At 41.0% G+C, this 18946-nt stretch overlaps 1 long non-coding RNA gene across 1 annotated transcript in view; it reads left to right on the top strand.

Moving 5' to 3' along the window:
• Nucleotides 1-12799, top strand: part of LOC104965554 (uncharacterized) — a 14277-nt gene extending 1478 nt beyond the window's left edge. Inside the window, exons 2-3 of the long non-coding RNA XR_800536.1 lie at nucleotides 3781-3783; nucleotides 12776-12799. This is a non-coding gene — a long non-coding RNA (uncharacterized lncRNA). The remainder of the gene's footprint in view (nucleotides 1-3780; nucleotides 3784-12775) is intronic.
• Nucleotides 12800-18946: the final 6147 nt, after the last annotated feature.

The following is an 18946-nucleotide window of genomic DNA, read 5'->3' on the forward strand; positions in this document are numbered from 1 at the left end:
GCGATATAAATATCGCTTCAGCTTTAACGACTCCTCATCGGCATCGCTCTTTAAACCAGTGTTTCTCAAAAAGTGGGGGTCCTGCGCCTTTCCCCCGGGGGTCCGTGGCCTCTGCTTAGGGGGTCCGTCGAAAAGTTTTCAGGATCATTATAATAGATAATTCATACACTGATATCATTTTTTTTTCACTTTTTTTTTTTTACAAAAGTTCATAGTTCACAAATATATATTTTTTTTTTAATCTAAAATAGTTCATTGATTATTCGCTCTAATTCTAAACAAGATTATTACATTTAAAATCGATAACTTAGGTCGTCAGTTCAAGAGCGCCGCTGCTAGCATATCATATGAGAGATATAAAGAGCTAGCATCACTGAGAGTAACAAAGCGTCACTTCCGGGCAACCCGTTGAAGTAAACGGCTACCGCCCACTTTTTGGGAATGAACAATAGTGGGATGTGGTAATGTTCCGGTCTTCTTGGTGAGTCCGGGATCATTTGGTCTCGGTTTAACCTCACGAGCGATACAATTCCGGCTCAAACAGGCTCTCAGTTAATAAACCATTGACATATTATACCTGTGTTATAGTATTAGAATCTAAATGTTTGGCCGACTGGGCTTTTGTACTAAATAGATGTATTATTGCCGTATAAGAATAGAATCAAGATATAAAATACACTTAATTAAATCAATACATCACTTTGTACTGAAGTATTCAAAAGCCTACAAAATTAATAAGTAACTAAAAAGTTGTTTTCATAATGCAAGTTTACAGACCCTTGGTAACTCTCTGATACCACTCTCCATGAATGCACTTGAGTTGCTGTGTAGAGACGCACAGCTACATTCAAAACAGATATGCAGCAGCGCTTAATGGAATAGAACAGGATATATTAAAAAAAGGGCATACTAAGTACGAATCGAAATTATATTTAAATGAATAGTGCCCCTGATCTGATGAGACAGCATACGACAATTGCCCCCTTGGCTAGGTAGAGGTGGAGCTGTGTGTTCCGTCATGAGATCAGCTGCTTTGGGCTCTTGTCAAAAGAGTTGGTGGGTTAGTAGAAAGGTAGGACTCTTCCTCTCCTCTTCGGAGCAGAAACGAAAGAGATTCCAAGAAATATTTGTGGTTCCTCGCTCTCCTGTTTATTCTTAGCGAGTGAAGGGGTAAGCAAGAGAGAGATAAGATGGCGCGAAACGCCATGTTCACTTCCTTTCTTACCTGCACTAGAGCACGATTAAATCCAGAAGTAAACATATTCAAAAATACAGACAGACAACACTACAATTTATATTAGTTTGGCATTAGGCCAGGGATAGTCTAGAATACACGACGATTCAAAGAGTGTTTGGATCATAATGTAATTGTGCTACTGTTATATAGCCAAGCAACCGTGTGTTTTTCAAATCTGTAACTGTCAATAGAAGCTCCTCAAAACACTATCGATGTTAGCTAGGATCTCCTACCGTATAATAAAAAAACGTTAGTTCAACAGTAATCAACAGACCTAATTATATATAATCATTATGCAAGAGGATGACAAAGATCAAGATTAAAAATAAAAATCAGACTATTTTTTGAATCATAAAATCACTTTTAAACTAAATCATAAAAGGACATATCTCAATTAATAATTAAGGATTCATAAAAAAACGAAAAAATATAAAATACAAAAATTCTGTTTGAGAATTGGTGGCCATGTAAGTAAGCGGCGATATTCATGTGCCATTGATGATCATCGGTGCAGAAGACATGCAGACTAGACCTCTATAAAATCCTGCAGAAAAAAGAGAAGAAAACCGGCATCGTTCCTGGTTGGTGTGGCACGTTGAACCGGCTCCCTGTCGTTTCACTAAAAGAGCCGGGTGAATAAAAGAATAAAAAGTTCTCTCAGGTTGAGACTGAATGAGAGAACATTCACTGACTCATCACTTAGCTTCTCAGTTGAACGGCGGTCGAATTACAAGTCAATTCTGAGTCTTTTGCCTAATTCCGAAGGTCAGAACAGTAAGAAAACAAATGAGAGATTTTGTGGATCGTTCAAAGAAGCTATCCCGTTCAATAGGCCAGATCAGAGACAAAAAAAATTCGGGCATTAGAGTCCCATCTTAGAAATCTGGACGATCTTGGGTCTCGGCTACAAGAAGAGTATATGGCGTTAAACAGGTTAGGCTATTCATTTTTTCCATAGATGAGAGTTAAAAGACATTCTACGTCACTTTGTACGGCCCCGCCCACCTTTCCTGGGGTGAATACATTGAAAAAACAACAACGGCATGTTATATTGAAGTGTGCCGATCGAGCCTGAAAGCCACAGAATATCTTCTGTTATCTGGTCCTTTCTCTTAGAGGAATGTACATGGAAACACGTAACTCGTGGATTTGTTTTAATGGTTTGAGGTGCAAGTAAACAGACAGGCACGCTTTTTGGCATTGAATAGATACTGATTATGAGTTAGAAAAACATACAAAGACGTAGCCAAAATCTGACTCATGAGATGTAGAAAGGACTGGATAATTAGATTACATGGCCTTCCCTGCCTACTGATTTATGAAAAAAAAACTTGATATCGGCATGCAAAAACTTTCAGACTCTGTATTGATCCCTGGCCATTATAGGAAAAGCCGTGTGTTTTAGTACATCAACAGAAGCTGGGCGGGGTCAGTTATGTTTTTGCACGGAAGCTTGACATAGATAGTAGTATACTCTTCATCTAAATACGTGACTTGTATAGGATGGACAGATAGTTTAAACGAAGACTCGGATATAGGGGGGCGGCTAGAAATGAACGTTACAATGAAAAACAAAAAATACAAAACGAAACGGAAATATGAATGGAGGAGTATCTCCTAATCATGGATGTTATGTCTGAAGTGGAAGGAAAACCAAATAATGTCATGAATATAAGCCAAGACGGTAGTGTGCCAATGAGCGTCGAGTGAAGCCTGCGACCAATGAAGAGGCACCGTCAGACCAAGCATAACAGCTCTACGCTCCCACGACGGGTGCGTTTTTTGAGAGCGAAAGGCGAATGAACTGCGCGAAGCAGACAACAACGTGATGGTTATATGTTACGTTCTGGTTTCTGCTAAGAAACAGATGCAAAGAATTTAGGACATGTCCTGCGATATCAAATCACAACTGCTGAAAGACGAGAAGGGTCATAATTCGCGGTCATAAATTGTGGATGAGTCCACCGATGGTGTAGACCAGACTCTGCGCAGCTCAATCGATCTGGACGCGAGACAGAGGTGAGAAGACCGCAGGAAGTGATGATGGACTGAGATATCTTTGAGCAACATGGCATCGGTGGAACTAGCCGTTAACAGATATAGTATACTATTAACACGCTATATGCAGATGGTCTGGCCTGGTGCTGCTGTTGCGCATTGTGCAAGTAGAGTAAGATCCTCTTTTCCGCACTTCATGACATTATCAGTTTATGAATTCTGTTTTCAGCTGCTTGAGAAAATTTGACTTGTGGCTGAGAGCTCTGGTGTGAAAAATGTCAATTGCTGGTGAGAGTTGAGCCTGGTGATACTCGCTTGAACATGTATTATCGGATATAGAGAAAACTGCCAATCAGAATTATTATGTTACTTATTAATGCGAGAGGTCCGGACTCTGTTCTGGTCGTGTTCGGCCCACTTAACCCGCTGGTGGTGTGTGTGTGTGTGTTGTTGGTGTGTGTGTGTGTGTGTTGTGTGTGTGTGGTGTGTGTGTGTGTGTGTCGTGTGTGTGTGGTGTGTGTGTGTGGTGTAGTATATGTAGATAGTGTGTGTGTGTGGTGTGTGGTGTGTGTGTGTGTGTGTGTGGTGTTCTGAAATGCCTTCAAATTGATGCACTTTTCTCTGATTTCCCTTTGGATATGTTGTTTGGTTAGGACAGTGTTAGTGCAGCTAATTGATTGATAGTTTTGGGTAATTTCTGTGTTGAGATGGTGCAATATTTCTGTAATACAGATATCTTAATATCTTTACTAATATTGCTCTTGGTGGTACGTGTCTTTCAGAATAACTTAAAGACTATCAGAAGAAAGGTAGGTTAAAAATACAGGCTACGACAGATTATTTCCAGAGGGACATTACATGTCAAGGCTCGAAGGTACTTTTTTATTTATATAGAAAGAAAGCACCAAAAGGCAGCAGAATCAGAAGTGCAGGTCCTTGAGTATAATTTTCGTCTATCAATTGGTAAGCTGTGTCCTGCTGAAAAGACACATTGAGGAACCTCATAGCTACATAACGCTCCGAGTTTACACCAGACAGAGATAGTCAGCTGCGGTAGACATAAAAAAAAAAAAAAAAAAATATACGTCTGCATATAAGTCAAGTAACAAGACTGGCACTGGTGGCTTCGGGAGCTACCAACACAGGACAAAGAAATTATTTGACCGTGATTTCAATTGTAATCACTTTACAACAAAGATGCCTGGATAGTACAACAGTACAGGAAGGCGGCGCAGCGGGGGAGCTATGTGGGTGCTGATATGCTCCCCCAGGTTGCGTAAATAGCACTCCCTAAGCACTACCCCAAGGAATATGCTCTTCCTTTTTTGCGGAAACTTGATTATTAATAGATATTTGTTATAAATAGAAAATTAATTGATTACACCAATGCAAGTGAGAACAAAACCATGTTTGTACAAAACATAAAGCAAACACAGGTGGAAATATGATTAGGAAACCAATGGCCAGCCCATTAGATTTATTGACCTGTAGCTCATAGGCTAAATTACTTTGTGACACTTGAGTGACTTCTGTTACAGTATCTGAGCCCCAATTAATGATTAGCTACGAGCAAAGTGTAATAAATTGGATCATTTTGCCCTCGTCACGCTGTCTACACAGCTCACCTGTGGACCCCCTCATCACCCACCCCTAGAAAAAACGTAAAATAAACTGAAAGCAGAGGTATTCTGCACATAATAGAAGCCTCATGAGTACAAGGTAGCCGTATTCTGCGGTCTCGGTTATCAAATAAAAGCTCATGACTTCCGTCTGCTGTGTGCTGTGGCACGAGCCAGTTTTGCTGTGCGTGCGCAGTAGCGAGTCGAGATGAGGACATGGCTCGCGCACCGGTGGGTAATCCTACCTCAGGAAGGATCGTTAGTGAGTTAGCATACATGGAGCTATCTAGCCAGCTAACGGAGATATAAGAGCGTTTGTTCAATAAGAACAATGCGAAGAATCTCGTGTGTGATGCTGAATAAAAATCGCTGAAAACAATTCTAAGAAAGAAAGAACCTTGAAGAATATAGTTCACGTCAAACAGAAAGAGAAAAGTGTGTTGAGAAAATTAGTTCGGCGATCCGGGCGACCAGACATCGGCTGTCATCCAAAAAAAAGAGCCTGCTAAAAACATGCTCGTCAAAAAACAACTGCAAGCAAAAAGAAGACGAACCTCCTACAAAAACACACACCAGACACACACCACACCACACACACAACACCAACACACACTCCCTCTCCACAACCACACGAAAACACACACACAACACCCCACACCCGCCAACAAGACACACACCAAACACACACACCAGACAACACAACACACACACACAACACACACACAAAAACACACGTCGCACGCGATTGCAACTACATCATCAGGCACTCACAGCAAGGGGCACGGCGTCTCAGTACACCAATCCCAACACAAGCACACTCAGATGACGCACACAAAACACGGACCATCCAGCATACTATCTACAGACATACCACCAGCTAAACTAATATCAGTCAAGATCACACATCACCAGACATGGCTTACTCAAACCCCTGTTATTAACGACACGGAAGTGAACATCATGCAACTATCATATCAACGTAAATACCTCAACCATACTTATATAACAAACAGTTCTAAGCATATCTCATATGCTAACACGACCCGACTTACACACGAAGCATCGTAACATCACACACACCTCAGACTCTCTTTACCTACACATTTTGCTCTCAAAGTGCATCGCTAGATCGCTAAATTAACTTCAATATTTAAAATCTACCACCCGCACTAGAGGAGGCGAGGACGCCTCACTAGAGGAGGTCAGGTCACTCCCCACTTGTAAAAATAGCACTTTACCCCTGCTTACACTATTGCCCGTGAGCTGATTGACAGAGCCTTCCATTGTAAGCAGTCGCGGGTACATGTGTGTGCCTTGGGGAGTGTTGCAGTAGAAAATTCAACTGTAGTCTCTGGTGCATTAAGGGAAAGCCACTTAATGTTTTGAGCACCCTCTATGAAGACGTCCAAGCTACCCCACAGCACCCCCTAGGAGAAAATCTCTGCGCCGCCGACTGCAAACATACTGATACCCGGCTGAAAAAACCCCATGAATTACAATGCTTTGACAAGTCGCAAACAGCGCGGCAGGGAGAAAAACTTTTAAAATGCTTGATGTTCTGAATGAAGATCGAATCGACAGGACTAAGCTACGAGTAAATGCTCGACGCACTCTAACAACGGCCTACAGAATAATAAAGCAGGCCGACTGTATTCGCCGTGACACAGAAAGTTGTGGTTTGTACTTTTTTAACTTTTGTCAGTTCTGAACGATATGAGGCTGTGAGTCTGTGTGCCTAACTGCAACGGCTGATGTTTTCTGGTTTAACCTCCAGTGACGGCAGGCTGAGATCCTCAACCGCTGATTGGCTACCAGCGAGATTGCGTCACGCGAAATATGACGCTCCCAGTGGAAAAATTGAACTTGAACGTTTAATCGCCGGGCCGCCCTTCAATTTCGCACCTCATCGTCGCCAGCGGAATTGCGTCACCGCTTCAATGCTCGGCCGTCGGAGCAAATTAGCGTCTGTCCGCGGTCCCTGCATTGATTTACTGTAAGTCGCGCCAACGGACCAAACTCGCATCGCGTCCGGTGTGAACGCAGCATTACACACCAACTAATGTCTAATTTGCTACTCAGTAGCTGTTGTGGAACCCTGAAATGTTGAGTCCCCCAAAGTGTATGATGAAGGTGTATACGTAAGGGTCCCAGCACATATGGAACCACTTTCTCCAACATTTGCTATTGAGGCTTCAGGCCTCACAAGAGAGGTGACTATATTTGTTATCAAGTCAGGAGATCAACGTGCTAATCAAAGATTCCAGAGAACATCTTGTCACTACAAAGGATATGCCTGTCCACACTTCCTGGTTTTAGAGTGTTTTTTGTCATCTTGCCAATGACCAAGACAAGGACACAATCCTTCCAGCGGAGGAGTGTCTCCTGCGGATATAAAAGCAAGGCTTCTGGAAGTCTTACTTTTAAATTGAAACAACTTGAGCACTAGTCAACATTTGACTTAACAGGGAGGCACAATGTTTTAACATGATGTAACTGGAAAAAAAAACCTGTTTACATATTGGTGAATTGTAATTTTTCTGGAGATAAGCAGTTTTAGCACACTATTTTTGTGTGATAGTTTATTTTCCTTCTGTTGTCTTTAAATGTTACAACACGCTGCTCTGATGAGTCAGTTCTGACCCAGTACCAACTGAACCCAGATTCCAAGGGGGAGTCCTGATTGACATATAATGACTTTATGAACTATGAGTATGCCCTTAGGCATATGTGTCAAACTCAAGGCCCGGGGGCAATCAGGGCCCTTGGTGATTTAATTTCGGCCCGCAGGATAATTCTTAATTACTATTAGATCTGGCCCGCCGGTATATTGCACGCGCACCTTCACTCAATCCTGAGGGTTTCCTCAGCTCAGAGCCTGAGCCCAAACATTGATGAACTTGCACCCGAGATGAGATGCCAAGTATCTGGCTTGAACTAGCATTAGATCAGCAAAATGAGTTTCAATGGATGTTTCCTTCTGCCCTTTTTTTCTTGCGACAGCAGGGCATGTTTGTTTTTTTCTTTGAGGGAAATAGTTTTGTTGAAGCTGTTGTTGGCCTGTGGAAAAGCTGCGGATAGAGCCATAAGAAATGAATGCAACTGATTATTTCATGTTTAATGTTGTTTTTATAGGCAATAATTTAAGCTTTGTTAGTTCCAGGTTTAATATGTGCAATAAGTTCATTTCAATAAGTTTTGCAATAAACATTGAACCAGTCCGGCCCTCGACTAGTAACCATTTTTTTATTTTGGCCCACTGTGTATTTGAGTTTGACACCCCTGCCTTAGGGTAACATGAAATTGATTCAAGTGTGAGGATTCTGTAAACCACGATGCCGAAAGACCCATAGGGGCTGACCTGTACAATCTCCACAGTAAGTTTAAAAATATCCTCACGCTGAATAAACCAAAACCCAATCAAGCTGCTATAGAATGGTTTTCTAAAAATGTTTGTCTGTGTGCTTGCTGTCTTTCACATGCCAATTACCAAACCCACCTAACCCATTACTTATCAGTGGAAAACAAACAGAATCCCAAAGCATGTGCTCCATGAAATAACCTTACATTTGATTTGATTTAAATCCTCATACCCTCTGCATATTTATTAGGCTGCCAGGTCTTACAATATTTCATTCACTAATAATATTATTTTGCCCACTTCCCGTTAAAGACTATGATGAACCACCAATTTAGAACATACGTGGAATCAAATGAGTGGCAGAGTAAAACAAAACTTTCGAAAATAGCCCTAAAAATAATAACTAAATTCAAAATTCAAGTATTTTCTCTAGACTAAATTGTACATGCAGAAATCCTGCTGCCATGGTCAAGAGAACAAGAGGAAGGAGAAACGGGGGGGACTGTAGCCTTTCTGTCGTCCCACATCTGAGGAACCTTTAGTCCACACTAATAATGTAGACAGACGAGGGCAATATCATTCCTTTAGTCATCACCTGAGCCATGGGAGGCTTGCAGGACTAAAAATAAAGCTGTGAAAATCAAACAGAATGCACACTTCATGTGACAGGAAAAGATCAGAGAGAAGAAAGAAAAAGACTGCAGCAAGTAAATGAAATGATTATAAAACATCACAGAGTTAGGCAATTGTGATTTAGCTAGTGGTGTGATGTAAATGTATAAACAATTATTCAAAAGATTGCAATGAAATGTCCTACAGACATGTATGGTAAAACAATTACCCAGTACCCTCTCCTCCACCAGTTTACCTCATTTCAGTTGCAGTCAACCACACCAACAATTAACACCAAACCATTTATTTGAAAGGGAAATATTTTATTTGCTTGTAAACTGACATTATTCAGTTTATTTTTCACACATTTTAGCACAGCTAACACAAGTATTTGTTTGTATTGTATTAATTACTTTCTTTCTTTGAGTTACCTTGGTCAGTGAAGGAGGTTACTTCCTGGTTCAGCAGAAGGCGTGGCTGGGGGCTAAGGATATAAACTGCAAGTAGCCAATGGGTGGTGTCTAGATGAATACTCTAGAGCCCCTTTCTGGTACCCGGACTTTGACACTATGCTAAGTTGTAAGAACTTCAATCTGAATAGTAGTTTGAGCCACAGTTGCTTGAACACATGATTAAGGTGTTGTAGTTAAGTCTCCTTTGTGTAGTTGTGTAATGTTGTATAGGAGAGAAGACACTGATGATAGGAGCAGTTTATATCACTACAAAGGATACAATGACATTTTATTTTCCCTGTAAAGAAACCCTGCTGCCTAATGTTGGCCTGTGTTTGTGTCTCGGCAGCAACAATGTATTTAGATTGTTCTCTCTTCTAGTTCAAGGTCCTTTCTGTGGACATATTAAGTTATAATTCAAGGGTGAAGGCAACAACAGCGGAGCAGGAAAATTGCTCTGTCATTTGAAGAAGCCTTTATAAAGACAAAAAAGATGTTCTATGCTGGGGACCCGTGTTTTTTTTTTGTTGAGCCAAGACAATAAAGCCACAGATCTGGGCCCTATAGTCCAGGAGGTATAAGGACGGATGTCACAGTGGGTGTCAGTAAAGCTTGATATTTGTCTCTCAATCACCCTTCTCATGATCCTGCTGCTCCGTGACTTGCAACATGTTTCCACATATGTTAGAAGCAGAGACTGAAGGGACTGTCCCTTAAACATGAAACTCCTCAGCAACACTAATCTAGTTATTCAGTATATGAAAGCTCTCTGTACCTTGGTATTATCTGAAAAAAGTAATACAATGGAAAGTGTTCAATAAGTCAAGTCCATTGGGGATCATGGTATTTTCATTTCTTGACTCCTGTCTGGCAGCACTTGCGCTTTAATGGCTTCCTGTGGCATAGTGGCAACACTTCACCAGCAACTCACCATCAGTATTTCCATCTGCATAGCCCAGTAAAACCTGGATCCTCTTCCATATGGAAAATACCGAAAAACAGAAGGGCTTTAAGAGCTCTACATTAGCTCTGTCTGCTAAACATGTCTCCAAACCAGTCATTTATTAGTTTCATTTTTGGGCTGAGAAATATCTAACAAAAGCTGAACTAATTAATGTTCTTTTACAATGGGTAAAAAGACTGAAAGGTGTCACTTATAGTGATCATATACTGTATCACTAATCAGAGATACAGGGTCCCAGGATTTAATAAAGTCAGACTGAAGCTCTTATTTGTCCATTGTCCAGTCCATCCAAACATTAAATACAGAGCTAATCCCAGGTCTAATGTGCGATAGAGGGTCTTAAGCATGTGGTCTTCAGTGATTGTAATCTTATGTTAAATGCCTGTTTCCTTGTATCTTGTCTTAATATCTGTCCTTGTTTGATGTTGCAAATGGGATGTAAGAAAAAAATGACAGACTTAATCTGACAGTGATTATCATATCGTTAACAACATTGATCCAAACGTGCAGTCCCGATCAGCTCTGCAGAACCTTTTTAGTTTCTTTCAGCTTGTTTTTTTTGTTCTAGCTTACATTAACCTTTTTTCTAACAACAGATTAGTAATCTCAGTTAACTAGAGGTGGGGAAGTAACGAAGTAGAAATACTTTGTTACTGTACCTAAGTAGATTTTTCAGGTATCTGTACTTTACTTAAGTATATATTTCTCTGACGACTTTTTACTTTTACTCCCTACATTTTAACACAAATATCTGTACTTTCTACTTCTTACATTTTCAAAACAGGCTTGTTACTTTCGTTTTAATCAATGCATGTGAGGTGCATTATCAATTCTTTATATTTACATCATTGCGGGCCTTCGCCGACATCAAGACTGATTTCAAACTAAATGGATGTGACAATAACACGTACTGTAGAGAAGACGAGCCATGGTGTGCAGATCATGCACGACAGACGAAAACAACGTAAAAAACGTATGACGAAACAGCTGCAGAGACGTTAAGGGAGAAAGGTCTAACGGCATAATGTCCATGAGTAACCCTAGTACAGTCAGTGACAGCACTGAAAATAAAGATAACATTGAGGCGATTCATCAGACCACCAGCAAGCATGGCCTTACTTAAGGGAGATGTTTGAAGTTGTCGGAGCAAAAAAGTATTTGTGGCGAATGCACTATAATCATTTTTGTTGTTGTTGTTCACGCTGAATACATTCAGAATGACAGTAATAAAAGTTGAAATGAAGCTCCTTTTCAATTATATTAATATGATGTAAGGTTCAGTTAGCTTTGCACAAAAACAGCCAGTTTAAAAGTTACTTTGTAGTTTTTACTGAGAGTACATTTCAGAGACTGTACTTTTGTACTTTTACTTAAAGGGGACCTATCATGCAAAATGCACTTTTTTATGTCTTTTATACATAAATATGTGTCCCCGGTGTGTCAGGGAACTCACACAGCGTCAGAAAATAAAACCCTTTCTCTTTTCCTCCGTACCCAAATCTTTTAAAAACGGGGGTACAACGAGCGGATACAGATTTGCTGCCGATATGACGTCAAATCGGCAGCGGACCCACAGAAAGTTGCTACCAGAAACAATGCCTGACGTGTTTTGGTCGTAATCTAGTCTTTGTTTACATTAGCAAGCCTCGCTAACACTCAGAGCTAACCTGTACTGTAGAGCACATGTTTTTAAAAAGCAGGAAATAAAAAAAGGAACTCACTTTGTGATAAACCTGCCAGAGAAAAATCATTTGAGCTCCATACTGTTTCAGAAATAATCCTTGACGTGGTTTAAACAGGATGGCATTTTATCACAGCAGAATTTAACTTTATCTCCGGTAGAATTCTGATCAGGCAATTAGCTCCGCCTCCTCTTTTTTTTGTTTATGCTAAGGACCCAAAATCCATGTTTCTCTAACAGGGCTGCAAAAGAGGGGTATGAGCAGTATGAGGGATGGCTACAATGGGTGATCTGTTTGGTATTTTAAGCAAAAAACTTCACAGACATGTTTTGTATAGGTATGGCCCTACAATATATTTTTCCAATATAGCATGATAGCTCCACTTTAAAGGATAATGTATTCGTGCACCAGTCAATCCCTCAAATGGAAATGCGTAAATCCCAGGTTTAATAAATTGAGGGTCTTGAGCATGTTGTCAGTGGTTAATGGCCTTTTTAAATAAACAACATCTGTGATGCAAGAAACAAACCTGGCATGAATTGACATGGTAATTAAAGATTAATCCATCATATCGTATCGTTCTGCGGCACATTTCCTCATATGGTGACAACTCGAATGAACTTTGGGAACTCGAAAGGTTTGCACAAACTTTAAAGCAAATATGGAGAAAATCATTTAAAAATAAAAGTGGAAGGAGGCCGTTAATCTCAAGTTCGTTTGAACTCAAGTACGTCTGTGTTTTTCAACAGAGAGAGGTGTTGTAAACAACAATGAGTTGTAGACGAGTATAAGTTTCATGACCGCCCCCGATTAGGAGCATTTACAACTATTTAACCGAGTACATAAGTATGAGGACAACATCAACAGATAGAATGCACTTGTGGGTATATATTTTTTAAGAATGACAAATGTTTAGTCCTGTATAGCAGAATATATTTAAAAAGGTATAGTTTTCGAATGCAAACATGTTTGGAACAAAACAACAAAGCTTATCTCTCTCTTTTCTTCCAAGATCTGCCACCATGATGCAATCAATACCATGATTCCTCCAGTTCATAGACTGTTCCTTGCTTCCAGGCTCCTCCTTTCACTCCGGACCACCCTCTCTCTCCTCTCCTCTCTCGGCCTCTGTGATTGCATCTAGCTGACAGCTTTAGAGGGACTCCCTGTTTTTCTGAAACCTGAAGCCTCTTGCGCTGCGGGGAGCGTGGTGCCATGGTAAGCCTGGGACGCCTGATTTCCAGTTTCCTGTCCCCTCCACACTCACACACAACCACCACACATCTAATGACATTTACTCATGCAGCAATCGAATCTTCATTCTCAGGACGAAAATACTCCAGATTAGGCAGCTGAGGCAAGCACCAGACCACACATCATCTGATCCAGTGGGCAGATATGAGCCAAAAGCAGGTGCCAATATGGGAAATGATAAGTGAAATGGCGCCCCTTCTTCCAGAGTAAACAACACACATTTATGATCAAAGTTTGCCAACTCAAATGTTTCATATCAGACAGGATATGAAACAATTGATTAATTTGATCTAAACTGTGGGTTTTTCTCCGGAAAGTTTCCTTGTCCGATGTGAGGGTCTACAGGACAGAGGGTGTCGTGATTGTCTAGCTGATTCTGTACAAACTGTGAAGTCCACTGAGACAAAATGTAACATTTGTGATATTGGGGGGGGCCTAGGGCGTATATAAATTACCATTGATAGAGTTGATTGATTGGTTTAAAGTTAGAAACAAATGTCCGTAACATAAAACTTAAAAAAACTACGTTAGGCAATAGTGCTGTACTTTCTTAAGAAGTCTAAAGACAGCAATTAACAAAAGCCCCTATCAATTTAAACGTAAGCACAATGGATACAGAACAGAGATGTCAGAGTCCATTTGTGGACTCAATAGCTGACATGTTAGATATCTAGCTATAAGGACACACTCTAATTTACGCCGCAACATTCGATACCCATACTCAAATTGTAATGGAAATGATAGGTGTACAATATTTAAACTGAATTATAGACAAGAAAGTCGCTAATGGTTTTATGTTTATCTGCTATATGGAACTATCATAAACTTGATATTTCACGACATCTCCTTTGTACTTGTGCTGACAGTTGCTATTAACGGTGCCAAAACACTCTACATTAGGAGGAACGCGCTGCAGTGTCTCAAAACAATACAAATAAAAAAAACACAACTGTGACAAAACTCATGCACATATTCACAAACTTGACAACAGATGCACTGGGTTTACGAAAAGCGCTTTGTATTACAACGAAACGCTTTCAAATATAAAACACAATTACAAGAAGCTCAAAAAACGTTAACGCGGGACCACTTTTAAAAGTGAGCAGCACAGCTGGGACGGACGCGCCTTGTTGACGTTCTGGGATCCTTAAAGTTGGCCACCGTCATCTTATTGCTATGAAAACGCAACACTACATCCACTCATACTATGCAGATTTCAGATTTACCGGTGTTGACATGTTGTTTTGTCTCCTCCTTTAGCAGATGCTAAACATCATTAAGCATCTTACCACCCGACAAACTCATTTGATCCCTTCATCGTCTTTGCCGACACCACAGCATTCCTGACAGCAGGGCCCAATCCGTCAGAGGGCCAGTTCATCCGGTTCTTACGCTATGGTGAACAATATCTCCACGCAGGTGTCACGGTTCAGCATTTGACTGAAAAATGATGTGTGCTGGACACGTGACGTTCTGAGGCTGCCACGATTCAAAGATTTTAAAACGGTTCCTGGCCGGGGCAATCATGAAAGATAAAAGCTGGCATCCCCGGGGCTTCCCCGCAACAATCGGGGCGGGTTCACCATTGACTCGGGTGATTCAGGACGGATCTGTGCTCGGACTTGTTTGGCTCGGGAGCTGGTGCTGAGCATCCATGAGAGAAACAAGCCTCCAGGCGAACGTCATATCTAAGCATCGGAAAATGAACACGGGCCAAAAAGCCTTGAAAGCCTTTGTAGAAGTTCTACATCCAGAGCAACGTTATGAGAAGGGAGAACACCCACACGGATTGCTAATGGCTGCCACATCACATAAACGAGGATCCCTAATCACCAGCACTGTGTGTGACCACCCCGGGGGACGAGGGAGGGCACGCACACAGCACACAGTCTCGCCTGGGTGCATCAAAACCTCGCTTTATTTCTGCTTATTCTCACAAACCAGAGGTAGATATTATCTGTGAGCGGGCATAAAGACCGCTCCCCCCCCGCTGCTGAAGCACTGCCTTTCACTCTTCGCGCGCTTCTGCTCACTCGCTAATCCGATTACCAGAGTCGTGGACCAGGCATGGGCCGCCTCGCACGATCCACTTCAAAAGACAAAAATCTGGAGATTCAATTGTCCTAATAGGCCCCGAGCCGCAGCGCGCACCGAGACGACACACTTCAACCGTCAAGGTAACAATGTCACAGCGGCTATTTAAAGCATGAAGGGCTCTGATGTGCTCTTTTATGTCGGTGTTAGGACACATGTCTTGCGTGGATGTAAAGGGTTGAAGACGTGCTGGGGGAAAGCGGGAGATGGTTCCAAGAAAAAAAAAAAAAAAAAAACAAGATAGAAAGTTTGTGTTTTCTGGTAATAGAAGCAAGGCAAGCAGAAGCAGAAGCATAATCAAAACCCAGCCAGGCTCAAATCTCTCATCATTTTCAATCGTAAGTATCTTTATTTCAAAGCGGCGAGTGTGAACATGACAAACAGTTTCCCCCGCTTTGCCCTCATGATCTGAGTGTGTTTTCTCATTTTCCCTCTGCCTTTCCTAAGCAGAACTACTGATCCAATAATCGTGACGTGAGAAGTGGTGTTGCATTACTGAATAAAGGGACTCTAGGAGACTTGTTTGTACGTCTACAGCGGCCGTAAAAATAACAGCATCAGATTTAGAACATAACATAGATATACAACCTTTTTAACACCACGCAAATAGCATGCAAGGTAATATTTGTACGAAAAAATGAGAGAGACAAGGAAAAAGCACATATGTATTATGGACAGTGGGAGAGCAGGAACATGAGAAAGGAGGGGAAAGAGGGGGGTGAACATACACTACATTAGCATACTGGATGTACAATAGGTTGTTAACATTTCAGAGGATGTCCGAACACACGCGGTAACTCTCCCGAAAACATTCCGGCTGCAGTCCTAATGACTCCAATGGTTTCACACGCTTCGTCAAACAAGACTTAGTGTTGTGTTTCCAGCCTGCGATTACAACCAAAGTCCCAGACGTACACTCCACCGGAACATCTTCGGTCTTTGAGCTTGAGTTTCGGAATAAGTTCCATCTTAAACGGATTTAGGTCCAGTTGAGACGAAATAGATCGTCCGTACGGCTTTTTTTGAAGCGATTTGAACTTGCAGGGTTTCCTTGCTGTTCTGAGTTCATGTATCGTCATGGTTTTAAATGAACCCGCTTTAAGTCTTAAGGGCTTTGTTGTTTTGGTTACAACTCCGTATACAATCCTCCACCCATTTCTTGAGAAGAATGGATTTCAACTTTCTGTTGGTTCATTTGTTCTTTTTTTATATCAACAGGTGAACCTAATTTTTTACTTAATATGATTCTGCTTTTCTAAACTGTTAGTTGTGCTCATGTGTGGTGTATAGGCTACTGCCTGAATATGGCTTCGTAAAAGGCAAGTTTTCCAAATAAATAAAATCAGTTTTGAACTAAAAATCTTCTTTGTTCTTATCATAATCCACTAAAGTAAAAAATCAGAGGAATATTGACGTTATTTTCTTTTGTGTATTTGTTTGCATTGCACTTCGTATCATGGGAATCAACCAAGTAACAGAAAGTAAAATTACTTTTATATTTGATACTCAGATTACTAATTAAATGTTTCTACAGGTACACTGTAGTAATTGTAGCTCAATACATATTTAAGTAAGTCACCTCCTAACACTGAATGTAACTAAGGAGAGGGCGCTGTGCACTGTCAGGGTCTCCTTGCAGAAGGACTTATGGGAAAGTGAAAAACTGTGAGATCCAGTCCGGTGCTACCTGAAAGTTGACCCCAGACGCTATATATCTGTCACGAGTGACGATGTGCGCAGCCAGGTTCTTTGGTGTGCTCTTGAGTTCTGCGTCTGTTATGATGTATCAAGAGTCAGCCGGGTTTCGAGGAAGTGGAAGAAGCTAACGGGAACCGAGGCTGAGCTAATAAATTCAGAGCAGAGGCTCTCTGGGATCTGTGGGTCGCCGTGCATGTGATTTAAACTGAAAAAATTGGGGGTGACTATTCCATGTGTCGAAGTGCACTTTCACCACATCACACACTCACAACACCACACACCACACAACACACACACACACAACAAACACACACAACACCACACAACACACAGCTACACTCACAACATACCACCCACAACAATCCTCCCTACCACACACACACACCACAACACCACACACCACACACACAAACACACAAACACACACCACACAACACACACACAAACACACAAACACAACAGCTCTCCTACGCAAGCATAATGCACATTACATGACTTACCCCCAGGATCCTACCTTGTCACGTCACACAACACTCCATCCATACCACCATCTTCCTGTTATACAACAACCATCATCATCCAGGTGTGTATTATATTATGTCCGTATTCAGAGTCCTAGGGCCGAGAGGTCTTAAATCAAATCTGCCATTATTGATTAAATTAATCCCCCTTCGTTTTACCTCTGTTTCACAATTGTTTCTCAGTCATGCCCACCCAGTTTACGGATGCAGTAAGAACCCAACAGATAGAGGATCAAGGTGTCCATTTATGGGACGAAGTCATAAAGAGTGGAATGACTTCAATTCCAGGAATACTAACTAAATGTCACACTACACATGTAAAATATGAGCTGACCATTCTATCATTGTCTATCAAATGAAAACATGTATTTGTACGTAGAGCACATGATAACCACAGCATTCCGTTTAATTGCATCTGGGATATTTTTTACGACATGTGCAATCCCCTAGATACAGGGTTGCTCACAACTCGCCCGGCAAACTCACGCCATCCCGGCCAGCGACTGCTAATTTTCTGTGGCTCCGCCGAAGCTGCCAAACGAATATCATACTACAGATACCAATGGCTGTATTGTTGAATATTTACTTTCAATTATTCTTGACCCATACCCCCAAATAAGAAAACCTATACATCTTTTCAAGAAACGTAAGTAACTATTAACTAGACAAACAAGACAAAATTAACCACGATCTATAATAATCCACATGCTGGGGAAACGATGCTACATCATAATACATTATATTAATATCCATTATCTATATATTTAAATATGATAGTATTTATATAATTACAACGGCCCTTTTGATGTGCAATCCATAATGCTGATGATGGCCCGGGATGACATTTGAGTTTGACACCCCTTTAAAGTCTATGATATCCGCTGTAAATAACGGGCCAGCCACCACATAACCAGAGCCCACAAGACCAACATCGCCATAATATCTATATAATATTATTTACTTCTAATGCGTTGCACTTTCGTGATCTTTCTTGTTGTCTTTCTGTATGGATCTGAATCTTTACTAGTTATTGCAATATCTTAAAGCCATGTTTTTTAAAACTGATGACCATATACAGACTATCAGCATACCACTAACTAAAGTTTTGGTTGTTAGTAGATTACTGAATCTTATATTAACCGACCACTAGTTAATACACTAAAAACTCTTGTAGAACACTTACTGTAACATACACATCAGAAAAGCATTAAACTAGAATCCAAAAAGTGTGTTCGCATTTAAGTGTAAGCCAGGACACTACTACTAAGAATTTACACTGCATGTAAAAACAATGACACCACAACACAAACACACCACACAACACACACACACACACACACCACCACAACACACAAACCACACACAACACACACACACACACAACACACACACACACACACACACCACACCAACCACACAACACACACACACACACACACACACACAACACCACAGGA

The sequence above is a fragment of the Notothenia coriiceps genome, unplaced genomic scaffold (genome assembly GCF_000735185.1).
Source record: "Notothenia coriiceps isolate Sejong01 unplaced genomic scaffold, NC01 NC01_scaffold00037246, whole genome shotgun sequence".
NCBI lineage: Eukaryota > Metazoa > Chordata > Actinopteri > Perciformes > Nototheniidae > Notothenia > Notothenia coriiceps.